The sequence below is a fragment of the Pinus tabuliformis genome, chromosome 1_2 (genome assembly GCF_031772625.1).
Source record: "Pinus tabuliformis cultivar Carrire ecotype Pingquan chromosome 1_2, CPIR1, whole genome shotgun sequence".
Lineage (NCBI taxonomy): Eukaryota > Viridiplantae > Streptophyta > Pinopsida > Pinales > Pinaceae > Pinus > Pinus tabuliformis.
In genome coordinates, this window is record NC_142298.1 from 890,241,382 (window position 1) to 890,264,570 (window position 23,189).

The 23,189-nt window shown below is 37.9% G+C and overlaps 1 non-coding gene across 1 annotated transcript; it reads left to right on the forward strand.

Annotated features, from left to right (window-relative positions):
• The first annotated feature begins 5,293 nt into the window (after nucleotides 1-5,293).
• On the forward strand, nucleotides 5,294-5,396 carry LOC149208804 (U6 spliceosomal RNA). Its single transcript, XR_016253194.1, has one exon. It is a non-coding gene; the product is annotated as a U6 spliceosomal RNA (small nuclear RNA).
• Nucleotides 5,397-23,189: the final 17,793 nt, after the last annotated feature.

Sequence of the window (23,189 nt, forward strand, 5' to 3'; positions counted from 1 at the left end):
TTCCTCCCCCTTTTTAATCACTGAACTGGGGACAATAGCAGGCTGGAAAATTTGCAGATCTGCATAGCCATGGAGAGGTGTGCTGACTTCGGGCTCAGATTGCTAGAAGGGGTAGGTGCTTGCTGCAAGCTGCCACTACTGGTCAACTTGTTGTTCTACAACTACAACAAATTGTCAAGCAGCGCTCTTGGCCAATGCCTCTTCATAGGCAGCTCTGGTTAGAAAAGGAGCACCTTCTAAACCAAAGACCTCCTCCTCCTCAGGATACAATTCTTTCTTGACTATATTCTGTAAAAGGGGCCTCCCCTTTATCTTCATTTGTATCTCTTTTTCTCTGCAAGATCTGCATATGCTCATTGGCTTCTCTATACTGATTTGGAGGTGAAAAAGAAATGGAACAATGAGCTCCTGCTTCTACAAAATGCTGCTCAACTTTTAACTTGGAAACTTCAGAGGCCAAAAAATCAATCATCCTGGCTAACTCTTCAATCTCATGCTCTGAGGATGATGAGAGACCACCCTTCTGAAAGTTCCCAAACTCAGTATGATCATAGAGCAGATCTTCCTTATCTCCCCAGTGCTTTAAAAACACATCATCTAGGGCCTCAATGTCTGCAATAGTCCTAGGGGGTAATTCATTGAACCATTTTCTAGTGTCCCCATCTAGGATTTGGACAAAAACGCTCATCCATACATCCTCTTCATAGATATCCAGGTTATCAGCAAAGTTATAAAAGGATTCGAGGTGCTCCTCAGCTGATACTCCTTCTGTACCAGTAAACTTTGGCCTGATAATCTCCTGCAGGCATGGCATTTAGAGGAACAGGAAAGACCAGAGGTCTATACCTAGCAGCAATGATTCTTTCTATTTTTTGGGGAGCTTGCTGGCTTGCCATGACTGAGGTATATGAAAGAATACTGGTAGACTGAGAGGAATTAATCAATGAAAATCATGACAGAAACAGAGGAATATGAAGGAAAACATGGAAATCTTCTTTCAACTGAGGTCCGAAAGGGAGCTGAATGGGTAAGGAGCTGAATGAATCTCTGAAGGTGACATTCACTAACAGACACACATGGAACTTTTAAGGCTTACCTGACCCTGATGCTCCCTACTGCGAAATTTTCTTCTATTGAACGATCTTCTCAGGATCAGGCAATGATTTAGCTGATATTCTGAAGATATCTTCGTGCATGTTTCAGCAGCTGCACCAGAACTTCAATGTGGAGTTGCCAAAGGATGGCATTCCTCCAGTGGAGTCGCCAGACAGATGATTACAACCAAAATCTGTGCTCAAACCTTGTCTGTCATCAAAGCTTGAAGCTGTGTCGTCTCCCAGGGAAGCTGAGCTTCGATTATCTTCTCCCCGGCAACGACGCCATTTAATGTTATCACCCCAAGAAACTCACCTAGGTTGCATATCGGTGATGCTTTGGAACATTACAAATTCAACAAAATAGTTGGATAAATGGTGGATGAATGAAACAAATGCTACATATTCAAGCCAGATAACCACTTCTACTATGATTGACCCCAAACATGGGTGAACACCCCCAGACTACAAGGCTTTTAACCACCAATTACTCACAGTTTGAGGATAAGGTGATAATGGAGAAGACTGACCACACCAGCAGATGCACAGGACCCTGTGATGGCCGGCTACAACCAGTTAAAAGGTCTGTAAATCTAGTTTCTAATACACAGACAGGATGACAGCTCTCTATGCATTAAAGAACAGAAACCTGTATACACGTTCAATGATACATGCTAAATCCTAACACAGAGGTGGGATGACAGCCCCTCTAATGCTAAACATTAACAGAACATGAATCAATGCAAACAGGCACAGCCTGGAACAAGAAAGAGAAGTGGAAAGTGAGCAATTAACAGCAAAAGAAGCTTGTATTAGCTGGAAATGAAGACCAGATGTTGCAGGTTACAAAGTAGTTACAGTCTCCAGAAGTTGAACCTTACAACAGAGTCACCTTCATCTAACACTCATCCTCGATTACATCTCTGTTCCGGGTATATATGGTGTTACATTACAAAATATCTCTGCTAAACATATGCGTGGAGGGATCATAATGGATCACCAACCATTCTAACTGCTTGGTATGGGTCTCTGCTATAGCGTGACTGTGTCAGTAAACAAAATTGATCTTCTCTGATATTCTGTTGTCCTTCTCTGGCAGCTGGAACATTAACTGAAAGACGCCCCATAACTGATAAATGTATTTAACTGCTCGAGGCTGTCCTATTTCCTTCTCGGCCAAGCTGTTAGTTGCATGCGGTTACCTGCTGCGCTGTACTGCTCCATGTCCGCTTTAACCAGTTCCGTGCCACCGAGAAATCCTGCCCGCTTTGCCACTTTTAAATATCAAAGGTCCATTTATGCAATATTTCCTCTATCGGGTCTGCCTTTTGGGTCGTAGTGCATATCACAGCCAGCCAATCCTCTGTTTCTCCTTATACTTGAAAATATATAAAAAACACTGTAAAACACAAAAATTTCCCTTTGGCGGACTTGAAAATTTATGAAATAGAGTGTTGTATAACCGTCGGGTCCGACCCATCGCATCGCAACATAACTTATTTAAAAGCCCCGCCCCTTTGAAAACGCCGATAGCGATATTGCCGTGGACCCGAACATCTATCAAAAAGAATTAATAACGCCGTCGGGTCCGGCCCATCGGGTCGCATGCATATCATATGTAAAAGCCCTGGCCCTTTGACTATCCCGATAGCGATATTGCGATGTGATCTCGGCCGTTGATCCGGATGCGCGATCGACGGTCCTGATCGAATCGCTATATCGCATCGCTATGCTACTGCCGATACCTCCGATGCTCCAACCCGCCGATATGCCGATGCACCCATCGGCGATTGCTGATCGGCAATGTCCCACATCGTTGCCGCTACCTGCCTCCTCTGATTGCGATATGCCAACGCGATCTGGACCGTTGATCGGCCAGATCCAACAGCTGATATGAATTCGGACCTTTAAGCCTGCGATTTTGATTTTTGCATGGTTTTGGAGTGTTTTTGCCTCCCGATAATGTATTTCCGCCCTCCCAAGGGCTTTTCCTTCGCAACCATTTCGATCGGTGGAGGCCTTAAGAGGATTTTGAAGGCTTTTGGGGCACTTTGTATCCGTTTTTGGGCATCCTTCTTTGCACAAACAACCCAATCAGGACTACATTTGATCCTCAAATGTTGGATTATGTAGAAGAGCTAACAGATACAAACATCAACATGTTTCAAATAGCTCAAACTCAGATAAGGAAGCTCCAAAAATGGATGAGGAGAACCAACTAGCTCTTGTATCAACCACTCCTTCTCAATGAGAATGGCAGAAAGTAGAAAAGAAGAAATGGAGGAAAGTAGGGAAAATTTTAAGGACGAAAAATTATCTTGAAGCTTAAAACATTGGCGAATTTTGCTAGTCCCTAATATGAAAACTATAAATGTCTATTGATATATTTATAAAATTATTCAAATTTATAATGATTATATATATATTCTCTATATAATGTTGGCGATTTTTAAGGTAAAATAAAATTGTATTGTAAAATTTGGGCAAATAATTTTTAGAAAAAATGGAAACTGGAGAATCTTTTTTTTGGAAAAATCATGGAAAATTAGTCCACTTGCAAATATTAGCCCCTAAAATTTTCCATGGAGGAAAGGGTAACATGTTTCTCTATAGTTTATATGTATTGACTCTTTGATCACCACTCTTGACTAGCTTGATGAATGCTTTACAAGCATCTATAACATGTAATTTTATTTTCATTAATAAAATTACAATTTTTCCCGGGGAAAAAATAATACATAGTTATAGTTTAATAATTAATCTTAGTCCATTAATAAGATTAAAAAGTTATATATAATCTAAAAATTAAGCTATATATAATTTAAGCTAATGTTTTGGCCGACATTAGGTAAAATTATTTTTATTATTTTTTGAGGATGTGACATACTTACACATTGGGGTCATACATGGCTATAGAATGTGCCTCTCAGCGCAACAAGTGATACATAGTAGCTAGTCCCTTCCTTTTAGCTAAATTAGATAGAAAGAGTTGCAAACATTAATAATAAATAATTAAATGTTCAAACATGGTTGATAAGAAAAATAAGCACGCAGTGAGGGCGCAAAGCCATCAATGGTTGCAAACATTTACATCTATGTTAACATGGATTTAATTTCGGCTCTAATATAACAAGACCCATTCTCTTGGAGGAGATAGTCTACATAACTCCATTTTTATAATATTCATCTTAATATTTTTAAAATGCTTGTATGTATTTATTATATGTTTAAAAACATATTTAATGTATCAATATAAAAAAATAGAAAAATAAAAAACGTTATTTAAATATAGAATACAAATATAAGTTTTTTATATTTAAAAATATATTTTAAATGCTAATTTTCAAAAGAAAAAAAAAATTGTAATAGCTAAATTCATTATATGTTTTGGTCCTATCTAATTTCATAATAATATTGTAATAGAGACTTAATATATGTTTGGATCATGTATAATTTAATTTGGTATTTGTGGATACTTGTTATTTGTTTAGATCTAGTGGCATTAATTTAACTATCATTGCATTGATTTTTATTTGATTGGATCCAATCACATTAATTTAACTATCATTGCGTTGATTTAATATGGGACGACATAGGTCACAAGACGGGATTAACACTCCTATACTCAGAGGGTGTGCCAATCGAGGTATTTTCCAATATCATCTACATATGAATAGCCAATAACACCAAAGATAAATGTGAATTAAATAATTCACACACAGACACAAAATCTTCTTCAAGTTTCATCTTAGTTACTTCAAAAATATTCAAAATGTTTAACTACTTTATACAAAAGTCAGCTCATACCAATTGTGTAATAGTAGGGATACTAATGGAAAAAGAGATTAATGTTAGTTAACAAATTTTTTTATAATTAGATAAATACAAATTATAATATTAATTTAAAATAAGTGTAATAACTAGGTACATAAGATGAGCATTTATCAGATTATCAATTTTATATATTAATTTCTTACCAAAAATAAAATCAAAATATTTAAATCAAAATTCTAACAATTTGTAAGTTATCATAATTTACAAGTCTTTTAAAACCCCTATTATCATTGTAATTTATATTTCTTTATATCCAATTTATAAATAAAAAACTCAAAATTCCAAAAAAATTAAAAAGCTAAAATTTAATGCTAGTGTCATATTTTTGAAAACAATCATCTTAAATTAAATTCAATACAAATTTAGTCACTTCAGAGACATTTGATAAAATTGGAACAATACACAGAAGATTAGCATGGTCCTTGTGCAAGGATAACACGCACAAATCAAGAAATTAATAACAATATTTTTAAAAAGACATAAATGTAAAAACTAATTTCTAGAATTAGCCACCATTTTATATCAGTCCATTTAGGCAAAAGGACAACACCTCCCTCTTTAACATTAATGATACCTAACTTTCTTTTTTTAATTAAAATTATTTTAGTTTTTTTTTTAAACTAAACTTAGATATTGTTGTGGGGTCGTCATCTATAGAACAAAGCATTGATAGGCAACATTTTCAAATACAAAACATAAAAAATGCTCATTTTTTTTTACGAGTTATTAATCCTCAAGAGAGATTAAGTAAGAATTAAAAGAGATAAAAATTAAATACATTTTCATTATTTAATTTAATTTGTAATTTTTTAGCCTATAGGGCATAGAATAGATGGTGATGGGGTGTACTGATAAGTCACTCTATGATGTGAAGGTCATTGGTTCAAAACTCCGTTGGAAAAAATATAGTCATGTTAAGGGCTGGTGTGGCCCAAGCTGGTTGCAATCCATAAGTGATTGTGATGGATTAGATGCCCTTGGGTCACGGTTTCTCAAGCCAAAGGTTAAACGTGTAATCATCTCTAGAAGACACAAACAACTTGACAGACAAAAAATAATAATTTAGAATGAGTATTCAGAATATTAACCACAATAGTCATTTTTAATCTCGATGTTTCAAGTCTACAACAAGATTCATTGTCATTTGTAATTTATTTTCAATTTTAAAATCAATATATTTATCAATAAAAATATGCATATTAATTAAAGTAACTAATATTATATGATTAGCACAACCTTATTAATAAAGTGGTTCATATACGTCGATTAGCACATGAAAGGTGGAAAATGATGTCGATCGACAGATATCAACCACTTTATTGATGTGGTTGTGTTAGTTGATGCCTGACATGCATGGGGCAACTTAGTATACCATGGTTGACTATGGTTGACATTATCTAACTCTAGTTAAAAATTGTTGACAAGGGTTGACTATGATTGGCCATTAATGTAACAATCTATTAATGTTACATTAATGTTGAACATTGTTACATTAAGATTTGTCAACTATGGTTGGCCATGGTTGATTTTACATTCGTGTTAATGTTAATTCTACATTAATGTTTACATTAATAGTTAAAGAGGATTGGCAAGGTTGATCATGATTGACCATGTCAACCATTAATGTAGTAATGTATTTTTGTTACATTGTTGAACAAGATTGACCATGGATAAACTTTGTGACCATGTTTGGCCATAGTTAAGCTTGCTTTACCGTGTTTGAAAATGGTTGACTATGGTTAAATATGGTTAGGTTATGGTTGACCGTAAAGATGGTAGTTGATCTAGATTCTCGCAGCTACCAGAATTAGCCAAGATCTTTTACTTTTGTGATGTCTGTTGAATTGCATGTGAAAGAGTATTAAAAACCACATGTGCATACTTTAAAGAAGAACAAACATAAATACAACCATCAAATCAAAGAACACACACAAGTTGATAATAGAGTTCACCCAATGTGGGTTACGTCTCTGGGCCGAGTTGTTATAGACATTTTTGGGCACTGCAACCCCAATCATATATGTCCATAAACCAAGGGCTTATAAGTCCCTAAAAGTGTTGTTTCATGCCCTAAAGGAACAAGGTTAGCTGATTACATCATCTCCCAGAAGTTCTCCATAGGAAAGTACTCAGAACTGGTCAAAACTAGACCATACACACTGCTCAGTGTTGAGGGTGAGATGCATCTCACCTATTACACACGGGGGGTGCGATGCATACTGAAAAGTCCTTCTATAGGGTGCGATGGACGAGAGTAGACAAATGACGGAGGTAGTTTGCTAAGTGGATGATCTTGGAATCTTCCAGAAACTTCCCCAGGACACTTGTCTCTCTGAATTCGCCCAGGGATGAGTAAGAGATCATCAATCTCCAAGTGGAATCAAGAAATATCAGAGAGAAGACACTAATCAAAATCCCAGAAGCTGACTCACCTCCCTGCAATCATCTATATATGGATCCCTCATCCCAGAGATCCAAAGGCTGGAATTTTGTATCTTGTAAGGAAGTGCTGTTGGTTTCTTGGTGGAACATCATAGTGTTGGGTGATCTCAGCTTTTCATGAGGTGAAGAAGGGCTTTCATGCTGGGAGGATGACGCTGGGTTAGATCAATGGGTTGTAATCCTCTCTTCTAATCTTTATACCAATAAAGCTATTCAAGGTTTCCTCCACATTCTTGTATCTTTGATGATATATGCATTTGTGTGGTCAATATATATCTGGTCCTATATTGTTTATGATTGTAGATCTCTGTTCTTCGATAGTATTATAATGCTTTGATTCCACAGGTGCTCTTTGAAGCTGGGTAGACGAAGGAAAAGCGGCAAGGATCTGTTAGAAGGGAGAGGAACCAAGAAAGGAACCAAGCGCAAGACTGAGGTTGGTATTCTTTGATCCTCTCCTATCTACTTCTCATAAAGGAAAGCGAAAGTAGTTTTAGGTTGTTTGTTTCTAAGATAGCTACCAGTCTTAGTGGGACTAGCAGCTCTGAGTGGACACTAGATTTACCGATAACAAAATGGCGACTCTGCTGGGGAGCGAATAGATTGTTTACTTGTCTATATTTGTTTGCTTTATAAACTTACAGACGGAGCCTGAAGTTAAGCCAGCTAGCCTCCGAACTGCATTTGCTATGCAAGTGCAAAGTAGATCAATGTTGCTTCAGTCTATCTCCGGGTTTTGTTTATAAACTGAACGATCGATTTGCAAACATCCTAATTTCCCTAGTGGTGGCTCTAGTAACCTCATTAGATCAGCCCTTGTGATTTCTATTTACTGACTATCATTAGCTCGGCCTAAATCCTTGAACTAAGTTGCAAACTGTGACCCAGAACCAAGTCGAAGTCTCGTCCCTGGACCATCGCACTTTCTCCTCTTGGGAATCTGGATGCATCGCACCTCCCCTGTGCAGTAGGTGCGTTGCATCACACTTTCCCTGTGTTGCAGGTGCGCTGATCAGACAAGACCCCTTCTACTCTCAGATTTTGGTTTTGTATTCACTTTATTCAGCTTTATTCAGGAGTTTTGTTATCTGTGATCAATATACCACTATGGAAACTCCCTTCCTTTTCATGATTCCACCTCCATAGTACAAAGAATTGTGAATGTTTTTATGTATTGTGCGCCATTGCAGTTCTCCTTTACAAAAAGTAGCATAATCAAACTGTCGTCTTTTGATTTTGAAGTGTCGCAAGCGTCGTTTTCATTCAAAGAAAATAATTCTATTGTTCTTGATGGTTGATTATACAATTACTCTTGTATTTGATTTGAATTAGTAGTTTTTCAAGTGTCCAAAGCAGTTTTCAATTCAAAATAGCAAAGTGTCGTCATTATCTTCCTTTCGTTTTGAAAAGAAATTTGTTAGTACTGTCGCTTTGAAAAGATAATTCAGATTTTTACTTAGCATTCTTCTTGTCATTCACACATTAAGAAAGCTAAAAACAAATACATGCATGTGCATTTGCATTTAGACTGCTTGTTGGTTTGATTTAGGACAGTGCATCTAGTGTGTGCTCTCTGCTCTATGTTGAAAGAATATCATCTCTCTTTCTTTAGTAGCTAGGATTTTCATTGCAAAAAGAAGATTAAATGATTGTTTATCATCTTAGATTTCATTTTAGGAATTGTATATCTACATCACGCGGTGAACCTGAAAGGCAAATTTCTTAAGAAAGGTCAACTGTAAAATAAATTCAATGAACATAAAAACGCTTTGGAACCTAACGCAAAACATCTAAAAGTCCAGGCTAGAGACGTATTCTGGCGTCATAAAGCCTGGTAACTATCGCTTTCATTGTTGGTTGAGTGATTCCTCCTCTTTGAGATGACAAGTGCCAGTATGGACTTGTGCTCCCACATACCGTCGAATATATATTGGGAGACCACAATAGGCTATATCTTTTATCCATAGGAAGTCGTGTCTACCGCCCTACCGATTGCAATGCACTGAACACAACATTCAGGAAGATTGAATGTCGTACCGTAAAAAGTATTCTGCAGTTTTGTGATTGGTTTGGTAATCCCTCTATCTAGATTTCCAGAGTAGTCTCTTTCATTCCTTTTCAGACTCCTTAAAGGAAAAGGTCCATCTGAGCACTTGTCACTTCAGGCTCATTAAAAATCAAAGGCGACTAGAGTCATCTTTTGTTTTTTCTCGACTCTTAAAAATTGAAAAAGAAAGTTGTGTCAAAGTGTCTAAAATTCATTTAATTCGGAATCATTTTCCCCTTTATTTTTAGTTCATCGAGTAATCCACAATTGTGGAGGAAAGTCAATCGAAATCCTGTCGTTTGCGGAAACTTACGAGTCAACCATCTTTGTCTCTAGAAACAAAACTATCCCGAACAAAGCAAACTCATTTAACTGGATCAAAGTCCCCTGGTTTGGTTGGAACAAGTGTTCCGACACCCTCAGAGACTCCGGTTACTCCAAAAATTTATGGTATCCCTGCCTCTACAGAAGAAGTTCCGCAGCCACAAGAGGACATTAGAACTAATCCTAGTGTGACGATAAACACTTATATTCCTGAACCGGCCCCATCTACAGCTGATTCGGAAGGTGTTATTCCCCAAACAACTGTCGCTGCAGAATCTATACCTTCTTCGGCACCGGAAATATTTTACGGACCTGACGGTCTCCCTCTTCCACCTGGATTGATTTTTATAGAAGAGATTGTGGAGGATCCTCCATCTAGTACGCCATTGCATTTTGCAGTTAGGATCACCCTATATCCTTCTTCGTCAGAAATTAGTCTACCGTCATCGGAAGTTCTTGTAGAATCACTAGGAAATCTTTTGGATAGACTAGATATGTCTGAACAACCGTCGACATCTAGGACTGTGTCATCTGACACAGCAGCGGCAGAACTTCCTGCTATCACTCCAACAATGTTCGCCGGTGTACTGACTATCCCAACTAGCTCTCAATCGCTAGATGGAATCCATCCAAGGGTTGTTTCGACAGTATGGTCTGTTCCCGTTTGTTCGTCCGGAATAATATCTAGAATCTCTTATGTTGAGTCTCAGCAAATTGATCCTTCGCAGTGTCAATTTGGGCAATCAAATCCTCAAAGGAAAATAATTCCTTTGAGCACTAGATTACCGCCGTATGGGGGGAAATATACCCTTTCATTGTCTCCTCTGGGAGAACAAACATATAAGAGTTCACAACAGAATTCAGGTTATGCTGGAATTACATCTAGCGGTTGGGTGCCGATACTGCCTCAACAACCAAGAGTTGTATACTCAATGCAACAAAGTCTACCTGTGTCAAATATCCCCACTACGCCAGCTATTGTGACGGTGTCGCAAGTACAAGCGTTGCCTGTTGTATGCCAACCTCAGGTTTCTCAGGTCGTAATACAACAACCCCTTGTCCCGGCGACGCAACCGCAATCACTGACTAGTGGAATGTCCTAGGTTCAAACAGGGACCATTAACCCTCATCTTGGTCAAACAGTCAATACTGGACAAAAACTCATGGCTTCACAACCATGGCTGGTGCAATACCAACAATGCAATTCCAACAAGCTTACCAAGGATCTGAGCAACAAGTCTTTGCAAGTAATGGGCAGTCGTATATTCAAAGCGGTCAGCATCAATCATATCATAATGGTCATGCCCATCAACCTTACCAAAGTTACCAGTATCAAATGCATTATGCTGGTATGCAAAGAGAAACTACTCAGGCGATCCCATCTTATCCTGGGTATGCTTCACCGAACCTGAATCAACAGTTGCCTTTCGTGGTAACTTTAGAGTTACCAGATCTAAATCGACTAACGAACGATCCAATTGCTTACGCCCCTTGGTGGCCAGTGATTTCGCATAAACTTTCGTCAGATATTCCTAAATTTAATGGAAATCCGGGTGAAGACCCGTCGAATCATGTGATGACCTTTCATCTGTGGTGTTCATCCAACACTCTCAACGATGATTCGATCAGGCTCTGCCTTTTTTAGCGAACGTTAACTGGTCCGGCAGCAAAGTGGTATATCAAATTGCCGCGAGCTTCGTTTGATAACTTCGGTGCCCTAGCCACAACCTTTTTAACCCATTTTCAGCTACCTATAAGGTATGAAACAGGAACATAGTATCTTACCAATTTCAAACAAATGATGGCCACTCACATATCCGATCATATTCATGAGTGGCGACATCATCGTAGAATGGTAAAAACATATGTTCCTGATTAGTTGTTAGTTGAATGGTTTATTAAGTCATTGTTACCTTCTATTACAGAAGATGTGGCAAAGGGAGGAGTCGTCACTGAAGAGCAAGTTATTGCTCGTGCACAATATCTAGACTTGATCTATACTCAGTTTGGCACGCTCTACGATAAAATACCTGATGCTCCTAGACCAGAATTTTCCGTTCCTCCCCCTCCTAAATCAAACAAAGACTCTCATGCCGGCGATGGCATGATAGGTACGACTAGCACGAAAATCGTAAAGGCTACATCAAAGAAGGCCCATATAGTTTCAATTCAAAATGCAAATGAAGAACTTCTCGCCTTAGAGGTAAATGCTGTGTCGACTAACAAAGGCAAAGAACTGAAGCAACCAGGGGGGAAGAAGAAAAAGAAAGGGAAAAAGAAGAAACATGAAGAGTCATCTCCTAAAAAATCTTCTCCAAACCCTTATGGGAAAAGGAAACCCCCTTCGAGGTGTCAGATATGCGATGAGGATCATCAAACGAGATATTGTCCACATAAAGCTGAAGTTAAGAAACTCTTTAAGAGTTCAAAAACCTCAGCGGTATTGACTGATCCGTTTCCAAACCTGGGAACCAATCTGGTTGTTAGTGACAATGCTTCCCGATCCCAAGTGCTTATGTTGTCTATCTCAAAGTAGCAAAATGATGCTTTGATATCAACAAGGAATAAATATTACGGGAATCCACAGCTGTCGAACAACAAGGCTAATGATCAACCTAGTAGTTCGACAACAACTTCGACTGAAGTTGTGCCACCCATCATCCCTGAGCTAACGATAAAACCGCCGAAGGGAGTAGTACACAAATCGACATTTAATCCTTGTGCCAGAGCAGCACAACATTATAATATAGTGGAGGATCTGGCCCAATAGCCGTCCGCTATGTCGACATTTGAGGTACTGCAAAATTGCCCCTCCCAAAAGCAGGCTTCATTATCAGTGATAGGTGGGATTGACCCAACGGATTCCAATCTTGTGGCCTTTAATCACAAAGGATATGACCCTCAGCTACCAGCTCAACTAGCTTTCCTTATTCAAGTGAAAGCCCTCAACAAAACTGTTCATCGAACAATTATTGATGAGGGGTCATCTACATGTATTATGTCAATGAGTTGCTGGAAAAGTTTAGGCTCTCCACCCTTGTCGCGATCATCAACGACGTTAAAAGCATTTGATGGATGAACATACACTCCATACAGGATTTTAAGTAACTTGCAAGTTGAACTGGGGGGAAAAACAGTAGAAATTGATGTTGAAGTTATCGACGGAAACCTTGATTACAACATCCTACTGGGAAGGCCCTGGATATATGCTATGGCTGCCATTGTGTTGACCTACTTCAAGAAGATTGCATTTCCCTTCCAAGGAGGAATTACAATCGTCGACCAACAAACATTTCTCCCCAACAGTTCACAAGTTACGGGAAGAATTCCGATGATCCACGGAAGCTCTCAAGTGCTTCAAAATATCAGAGTAGGCCTACTAAAAGACCCTACATTGATGGGTACTTTTGCCCTATCGCCTCCAAACAATCTAGCGGAAGTGGCCATGGTGGGAACCTGCAATATGATATCTTCTAGATTTAGAAGATTCCTAAACATTTTGTCAGCATGAATCATCGCCATTTTAGAAATATTGTAGCAATCAATTTTCTTAGCCTGGGGGGAAAGCCCAAATCAACGCTCATCAAGCGTTTGGATAGATAGGTCTAAGGAATATGGCACCCCTTCAAATCCTTGGTCGCAAGTACATTATACAGACGAAGGAATTGTTCAGTCAATAATGATTGACGAGGCACCATGGGAAGATTACAACCATCACTCCCATCTTCCGGATTATCACGAAGATTATTCCAGCAACCTTAATCATCCTTCAATTTTTTATTTTCTATCAAATACTATAAATACGGTGGATTCTGAGGATAGTTCTTTTCCTATGTCAACCTCATTAAAAAATGAAACAACTCCCTTTCCAAATCGAGTCTTTGATTACGATCTCGTAAAATCCAAATCGAGTCTTTCAAAGATCTCGAAGGTAAACCTTCATTCCAACCACCGTGTTGAATGCAATGAAGCTTGGGGGGCATGCACCTCGATTTGCGTTATTATGCTGGGGGCATGCAAACTTATCACGAGCAGTGTTACCGCAGGGTTCAAGCTCATTAAAAAATAAACCCACCACGAGCAGTTTTTATGTGGAGTTCAAGCTCGTTAAAAATTAAACCTAAGCAATGAGAAAATGTTTCCCCCAGAGTTTAAGCTCATTAAAAAATGAACCAATTTCCGGTAAATAACCATTGTGAATGCATTATCATCAGCTTTTGAGCCTTGCTTATGTTCTCATCATCACCTCTACTCTGTTTTAGCCGATCATTCACCTCCATTTGATTGTTTACCCCTTTTGAGGAACAGTTGCAAAGAGTGATCCTATTAGCCATCCTTATGACACTGCCATGATTGGAAAATTCCAAACCTTACCTCGAATCAGCTGCTACCCAAAATTATCACTCGTTGCTCAAAAAACGAGTCTCCTTTAAGCTCTTTTCGTCTGACTCGTAAAAAATGAAAATATTGCCGAGTAGTTAGCCTCTCCAGCTCGTTAAAGCTACCAAGAGTGCTATCCCTCCTCTAGATTTTAATCTTTTTGGACCTGAGGGATTATTACACAAAAATATTGAGTGCTTGTTTTGTTCAGCTCGTTAAAATTATCGAAAATTCATCCCTTTCGTATTATTTTATACTTTTTCGGACTTAAGGGATTATATGATGAAAAAGGATTATTGGAGTTTCCTTTACGTCCCTTTTCAGACTCTCTGAAATTGAAAAAGGACCGAGTTATCGTTTTCGTTAAACTCGTTAAAACCAATAGCGACAAACTTGTCCATATAGACAAGAACGAGTTTCACTGTCGCTAGGCTCGTTAAAACATAGCGACGGGTTTTCCCGAAGGAAAAATTATAGAACAAGCATATGTTATCCTCCTCAAGCTTGATAAAAATAAAGAGGTACTGGTCAACAATGACTGGGGAAAAATTGGGAAGAAAACTTGAAGAAACTTTATTGTTAGCAAGTCGCTCTTGAACATGACACTTTCACTCCACGTCCGAGTCAAGTTGGGTTATTCTGTTCACTGGTCATATCACCATTGGTCCTTCACACCATCCATATTTGGGGTTAACACTACCAATCCATGTCAGTGTCATCGGTATGTTCAAGAGAAGTCGCTCAGATAATTCACTTTTGTCTCATCCGCTGCAATACATTCACACTCCATTCTTTCATGACCACCACCCTGAACCCTGTATCATTAGATCATTTTCACCTCCAAAATCATTTACTCCGTTCCGTGTCGTAGATGTGGGATTCATTAAGGCCCTCCTACAACGGGTCGCTTCTTGTCGACATTAGCTCATTATCCAAGAAGTCGACTTAGGAACAACCCTTTCAGTACTTTGAAGCTTGCATGCCTCAATGGCAAGTTTCTCACTTACGGTGACAGGTTTACATCAATGGCCTTCGACCGAAAGATTTTGCGTGGTGTTCGAAGCCAATCCCCTTTTTCACACCACACGAATTATACTGTGGTACCTTGAGGGTCATCATCATTATCGGTGATTCCTCTCGCACCTGTTAACAGCTTACATAATTGGCTGGTAATCAAGCGATGTCTTTCCATGTTCGACTCCAGAACATCTTTCACGTGGATCGACTTGTACTCCGAGTGAAGATTGGACGAGTTTGAAGACCTCGGATCTAGTTTCATCCATCCGGGCTATGATATATTCAGGAAAATAAAGACATAAAATGTACATCATTGCTGCACAGATGATCATCTGAATCAAAGGATGATAGCTCTATTAGAATCATCAGTCTGCCACACAGATAGTTGTCTGTCTTATGTACATGAAAATGAATTTATAAAGCTGAGCATGGGAATGCCCACCTCAGCTAGATCATGAAAATATTATGAAGATAATGTATTGAATTGTATCTTATTACAGGTCGCCTTCCAGTTCGAAAAACCTCGGATCCTCATGATAAAGCATTTCACCCGACATCAAAATATTAACGACCTCATGCTTTATGGGGCAACTGTTATAGACATTTTTGGGCACTGCAACCCCAATCATATATGTCCATAAACCAAGGGCTTCTAAGTCCCTAAAATTGTTGTTTCATGCCCTAGAGGAACAAGGTCAGCTGATTACATCATCTCCCAAAAATTCTCCACAGGAAACTACTCAGAACTGGTCAAAACTGGATCATATAGACTGCTCAGTGCTGAGGGTGAGATGCATCTCACCTATTACACACAGGGGGTATGATGCATACTAAAAAGTCCTTCTATAGGGTGCGATGGACGAGAGTAGACAAATGGCGGAGGTAGTTTGCTAAGTGGATGATCTTGGAATCTTCCAGAAACTTCCCCAGGACACTTGTCTCTCTGAATCTGCCCAAGGATGAGTAAGAGATCATTAATCTCCAAGTGGAATCAAGAACTATTAGAGAGAAGACACTAATCAAAATCCCAGAAGCTGACTCACCTCCCTGCAATCATCTATATATGGATCCCTCATCCCAGAGATCCAGAGGCTGGAATTTTGTATCTTGTAAGGAAGTGTTGTTGGTTTCTTGGTGGAACATCATAGTGTTGGGTGATCTAAGCTTTTCATGAGGTGAACAAGGGCTTTCATGCTGGGAGGATGATGCTGGGTCAGATCAATGGGTTGTAATCCTCTCTTCTAATCTTTATATCAATAAATCTATTCAAGTTTTCCTCCACATTCTTGTATGTTTGATGATATATTCATTTGTGTGGTCAATATATATCTGGTCCTATATTGTTTGTGATTGTAGATCTCTGTTCTTCGATAGTATTATGCTGCTTTGATTCCACGAGTGCTCTTTGAAGCTGTGTAGATGAAGGAAAAGCAGAAAGGATCTGTCAGAAGGGAGAGGAACCAAGCAAGGAACCAAGCGCAAGACTGAGGCTGGTATTCTTTGATCCTCTTCTATCTACTTCTCATATAGGAAAGCAAAAGTAGTTTTAGTTTGTTTATTTCTAAGATAGCTACCAGTCTTAGTGGGACTAGTAGCTCCAAGTGGACACTAGATTTCCTGATAACACCAGTGTCAAGAGTGGGGAGGTAGCTTCATTGATTGTTGCAAGATGTTGATTAATACACAATGTGTTCTTCCTCAATACAAGGAAGAACTCACTTAACTAGAGTGGCATGTCTCTCCATGATACATTCTTCTATAAGAACTCTCACTCATATAAGCTCTCCTTCAACTTGACAAAATATAAAACTCCCACATGAAGTGACATACAAGGATCCTCCAATAAAATGGCAACAAGGATCTCAACAACAAATCATCATCTCAACAATCAAAAGAAGACATGACACAATGCATCTTATACCTCCACTTCTGGGGATGGCCTGAAAATGCACAACTTTTCTAAAGAAACAGACCACATGGTTGAATTCCTAGTGAAAAATCGTAAAATATGACTGTAAACTTGACCCCTTTCTGAATTGGTCAAATTTGGGCTCCTCAGGAATCTCAAAGATTCCTCAAAGATTCTCTTTTGCGAGCTGAATAAAATTTGGTTGCTTATATGAAGAAAATGATCACACCATCACATTCTTTGTGAAAAATTGAGAAAAATGAGTATAAAGATGGTCTGGTTATGAAAATGTCATTTTCGAGCCTCTAGAAAATCTTTCAAATTCCATGCAGTTTCCTGCATCAAGGTTCCACCTTCATGGTTCTGCTCTCAACCTTCTGTCCCTAAAAAATATGTTGTTCAGATCAGAAAACCAATCACGCCATCAGGCTACTAGCAAAATTCTAGTTCATTTGAGTATAAACTTAGCATGATTCTAACACCTGCAAAAATCAACTCCAAGGAATTTAAAAGATTCCTCCAAGAGACCTTGCGTCAGGGTTTCATTGCCTGGTCATGGTTCCATATCTTGTGGTTTTGCCTCAAAATTCATGCTTTCAGTGCTTTGGTTCCAATGAACTATGCTCGATGCTCATGGTTCCTCCGATCTTGGCCGAATGGAATATTTTTTTTGGTTTAAATAGTCTTGGCGGGCATACTTTACAAAGCCCCTTGGGCTGGCACGTTGGCATAGTTGTTAAACGGTTGGAAAAGGGGGCTTGGTTCAAAACCTGCCACACCCATACATAGTCATTTGTTTTTCTGAAATGTGGAGCAGCCCGTTGGGTGGGTCGGTCGGTTCAACTAGGTAGGTTCAAACCCCATCAACTCCATTGTTCTTACACAATGGAGAAAATGGTGGACCCACCCCATTTTTAATATAATTATAATATTTTTTATGGGTTGGTAGGTTTTAGCCACCCACTAACCCCTTTTTTTAATATTTTTCTTTTCTTTTTGAAAACAAATTGTTTGAAATATTTTTGCCGAATTTTTAGGGTTACCAGAAATTTTAAGTAGGCAATAATTTCACCCTTTCTGACTACCGAAAACCATCACTGTTAAGTGAAAATTTGTCACCTCGTTAAATTTTTCCAAATTTAGTACGACCTCCAGATTTGATGAGCCTCCAAATTTATTTTGCGCTATGCTAAATTTAGCTAATGGGCCTAGTTGACCAAAACTTTGACTAGCCATAACTTCCACATACAAACTCGAATTGAGGTGTCGTTTACACCGTTGGAAAGCTTGTGACTAGCTATTTGCTCTAATACTAGTTTTATTATAATCCAAATACTTTATTTGACCCTATCCCAAGCCACCTTCGGTTTTTGAGCCTTTTTGGAGTCACCTTTGATTTTTTAGCATTTCTTGAGCCACCTGGATCAGTACTCCATGTTGATGATGGATGTTACAAGTTTGACAATGGTTGACCAAGTTGTCCATCGTTGAATGTGGTTGTGCATGGATGACCATGTTTTATCCACGAGGTCTCCACTTAGTCAACCTATGTCATAGCACTTGTGTTCATGGGATATTAAAGAATACCCTAATTTCACTAGGTATTGATAAAAACCTCCCAAAATTCTTTTATTGAATTCCCTCTCAGTACAAATTTCTAATAAAAGAAACCTATCTTTATAATCGATATGTCTTATTTTTATTTAATTCCCCTATGTATACCCCCAAATACCTATAATTCCCCCCTACTCCACATCTCTCCCCCAATACCTACAATATATTGACTCTATTTTTCACATTTAAAAAACCCCCTTTATGAATGAACATGGTAATATATTGGTCAACAAGGTGAATTCCTCATGTTTTGACCACGGTTGAGCTGGCTTGAGCATGCTGTATGAAAATTGAGGTCATTCAACCATGGTTCAGTATGGTCAACATATGATTGACTATGGCTAAAAATTGTAGATCAAGGTTGTTAACATTCACCTATATATGACTATGGTTAACCATGGGTAACAACGATTCCTATGTTGACCATGGTTGGCCATGTCAAGTATGGTTGACCACAATTAATTGTTGTCAATCATGTTGACCATGTACACCATTATTGACCATGATTAACAATTTTCAACCATGTTGACCATGTAGATCATGCTTTCACCATGTTTGACCTTGGTTGAAGATGTTTGGGCATCTTAACCATGTTGACCATAGTTAACCTTGTTTTTTACAATTGACTTTTCTTAACCACATATGTCCATGGTTAACCATGTTTGACCTTATTCAACTAATGGAAAATCATGGTTGATATGATTAAACATGATTGACCATGGTTTTAATGGTTTTGTTTGTCAAATTGTGATGTCATTTTCTTATCCAATTGCATTGACATTTTATGTTCATCACATTATCAAATCATCCCTTATGTGTCACATTGTGATGACATTTATTGTTCATCAACATGTTCAACCATGTTTAGCTATGATTGATCAATCTTGACCATGTTCCCTATGAATGAATGTGGTTGAGCATGGTTTCACATTGTTAACTTTAGGTGGGCATTTTTTCAATGGATGACCATGGTTCACCATAGTCCACCATTCGAAGAAGGTTCAATATGGATCACTACGGTTGATTATGATTTTCTATTGTTGACTTCAGGTGACCGTGGTTGAACATGGTTGATTATGGTTGAATATAAACGATCATGTTTGATGAAAGTGAGCAAGGCTTTCCATGCTAAAACATGTTCACCAATTTCACCACGGTTGAGATTTTTAGACCATGCTTGACTATGGACAACATATGGTTGACTGAGTATGGAGATAGGGTTGTTAACATTTATGTATAAATGAATGTGTTCATCCATGATTTCCCATCATGCCCATGTTGAATATGGATAACCATTTTTAACCATGTGGAGAATGTTTACCATGTAGACCATGATGTCCACATTAAACTAAAGTTTTTATGATAAAGTATCTTTGGCTATGGTTGAAAATGTTGCTTATGATTGAATGTGGTTGACCATGTTATGCATGGTAAAAATCATAGAGCATGGCTAGCCATGGTTGACTATAGTTGGCCATGTTCACCATGGTAGACTATGGTTGAATATGATTGACTATGGCTAGCAATATTGAGCATGTTGATGATGGTTGACTATGGTTTGAATTTGGTAGACCATGATTGTCCATGGTTTCACTATGGTTGCTAATGGTTTTACTATGGTTGACCATGGTTTTATTATGGTTTCCCATGGTTGACTATGTTCAATCACGGTTTAAAATGGTTGACTATATTTTACCATTGTTTGAGTATGGCTTGACTATGGTTAACCATGGTTTGTCTATGTTTGACAATAGTTTGGCTTTGGTTACCATTTTGATGATGGTTGATGATAGTTAGTCATGGTTTTAGTATGGTTGTCAATGATCTTCATTGGTTGACTATGGTTTGAGCATGGTTTAATTACGGTTAATCATGATTGATTATGGTTAACCATAGTTGATTATGGTTTACCATGGTTTAACTATGTTGCCCATGGTTATCCATGGATACATAGTCAAACCATGGTCAACCACAGTCAACCATAATCAACCATGGTTAATCATAGTCAAACCATGCTCAAACCATAGTTAACCAAAGTCAAATAAACATGGGTGTTTATGGTTGGCTTTAAGATAAAAATGGAGACAAGTTAAAAATGAAAATTGCGTCTCACAGGTGAGACGAGCTACACCTGGAGACTGCCCAAGCAATATTGCTCTATTCCATTATCCATTGAATTCGAAATAAATAAGATTACATTCAATTTAGGGAGATCAAAACTATATCCTAGAAAATAGGAACTAAATCTAAACTAAGACACACACAACCATGAAACAAACTTTCTCCATTAATTTCAAGTCTCCCCCTTAATGGAGAAAGGATTCACCTGCACACCTAACATCTCCCTAAACAATTCAAATTTGATCTTCCCAAGAGGCTTGGTGAAGATATCAGCTGCATTTTCACAGGTGTTACAATATTCAAGAAAAATCTCTTTGGACTGAACCTTTTCTCTAATAAAATGAAATTGAGTATCTATATGTTTTTTGTTTTTATGAAAAACAAGATTATTTTCCAACTTGATTGAACTTTGGTTGTCACATTTAATCACCGTAGCATCCTTTTGTTCTTCTCCTACATCTTGAAGAAGTATTCTCAACCAAATTGCTTCACAAGTGGTTGCACATACAACTTGATACTCTACTTCTGTTGATGATAAAGATACAATACTCTGCTTTTTATTGCTCCAAGAAATGACCCCAAATCCAATATTAAAAGCATACCCAATTATAGATCTTCTATCATCCAAATTTCTAGCCCAATTTGAATCTGAATAGCCTGTCAGTTTAACATTAAAAGAATCAGTATATTTAATGCCAAAATTTATGGTTCCTTTAAGATACCGTAGGAAACCGTTTGCTACCGTCCAATGATTTTTAAGAGGTTTTGTCATAAACTGACTCAACAAATTGATTAAATATGTTAAGTTAGGTCTGGTTGTAGTCAAATAATTCAAACTTCCAACCGGTTGTTTGTACAATGTAGCATCCACCTATATAGAACCATCATCACTTTAAAATTTAACATTCTATTGTATAGGTAGTGAAGCAACTTTACACTGATCCATTTTAAATTTCTTCAACAATTCCTTAACATACTTTCCTTGAGTAACAAAAGTCTGGCCAACATCCCTCCAAACTTCAAGGCCTAAACAATAATGCAGTTCTCCAAGGTCCTTCATTTCAAATACCTGTGACATCTGCACTTTAATTTCTTCAACCAATTCATCAGAATTTCCAGTAACAATTAAATCATCAACATATAAGGAAATCAACACAATCTTCCCCTTTGAATCAAATGTGGTATACATATTTGGATCATTTTTGCTTCTCTTATAACCATGCTGTAAGAAGAAAGAGTCTATTTTCTCATACCAAGATCTGGGAGCTTGTTTCAACCCATACAATGCCTTTTTTAATTTACAGACCAAGTGTTCCTGCCCCTTTTTAATGAACCCTTCAGGTTGTGTTAGATATACTTCTTCCTTCAAATCTCCATTTAGAAAAACAGATTTTACATCTAGTTGGTGTAAACTCCAATGGTACTTTGTAGCTAGAGCTATTAACATCCTAATAGTATTTAACTTAGCTACAGGAGAAAAAGTCTCCTCATAATCAATCCCTTCTTTCTGTGAGTACCCTTTGGCCACCAATCTAGATTTATACTTGTCTACACTACCATCTACTTTGAACTTAGGTTTATATAGCCATTTACAACCTATGGGCTCTTTTTCTTTTGGAATTTCAATTAATTCCCAAGTTTTATTTTTAATTATAGACTCATACTCTTCTTTCATAGTTGACCTCCATTCTTTATATTGATTTGATTCATTATAATTCATGGGCTCAACAACATTTAAAACACTAGTCATAAGAGCATAATATTTATACTTTTCTGGTAAGTGAGTCTGCCATCTTGATCTCCTTGGTAGTGGACTTGCCTCAATTCTACTCTATGTGATTTCTTGCTCACCTCTAAGTGTAATTCGACTGTTGAATGTGTCCACATCACTAGATTCCTCTTTTTGTTGTTGTTGTTGTAAATGACTATCTTTGGCTTCATCCTTATTGTCATCAATCACTAACGACATGTGACATTCTTCATAACTTCTATCCATATTCCCTTCATCAACCTGTTCATGGAAGATAACATCTGTACTCGCAAATACATTATGAGTAGATGTATTAAACATCTTATATGCTTTGAAATCAAATCAGTACCCTATAAATATGAATTTTATATCTTTAGCATCCAATTTCTTCCTATTTTCCTTAGGAATGTGTGTAAAATCTCTAGAACCAAATACTCTCAAGTGATGCACTGTAGGTTTAAAATTGTACAAAACCTCAAATGCAGTCTTGAGATCAAGACACCTACTTGGACTTTTATTCTTTAAGTAAAGTGTAATACTAATAGCTTCTACCCAAAAACCATTGGAGAGATTTGTACCTTTAATCATGCTACGTGCACACTCCACCAGAGTTTTGTTCTTTCTTTCTGCAACACTATTCTTTTGTGGAGTGTGGGG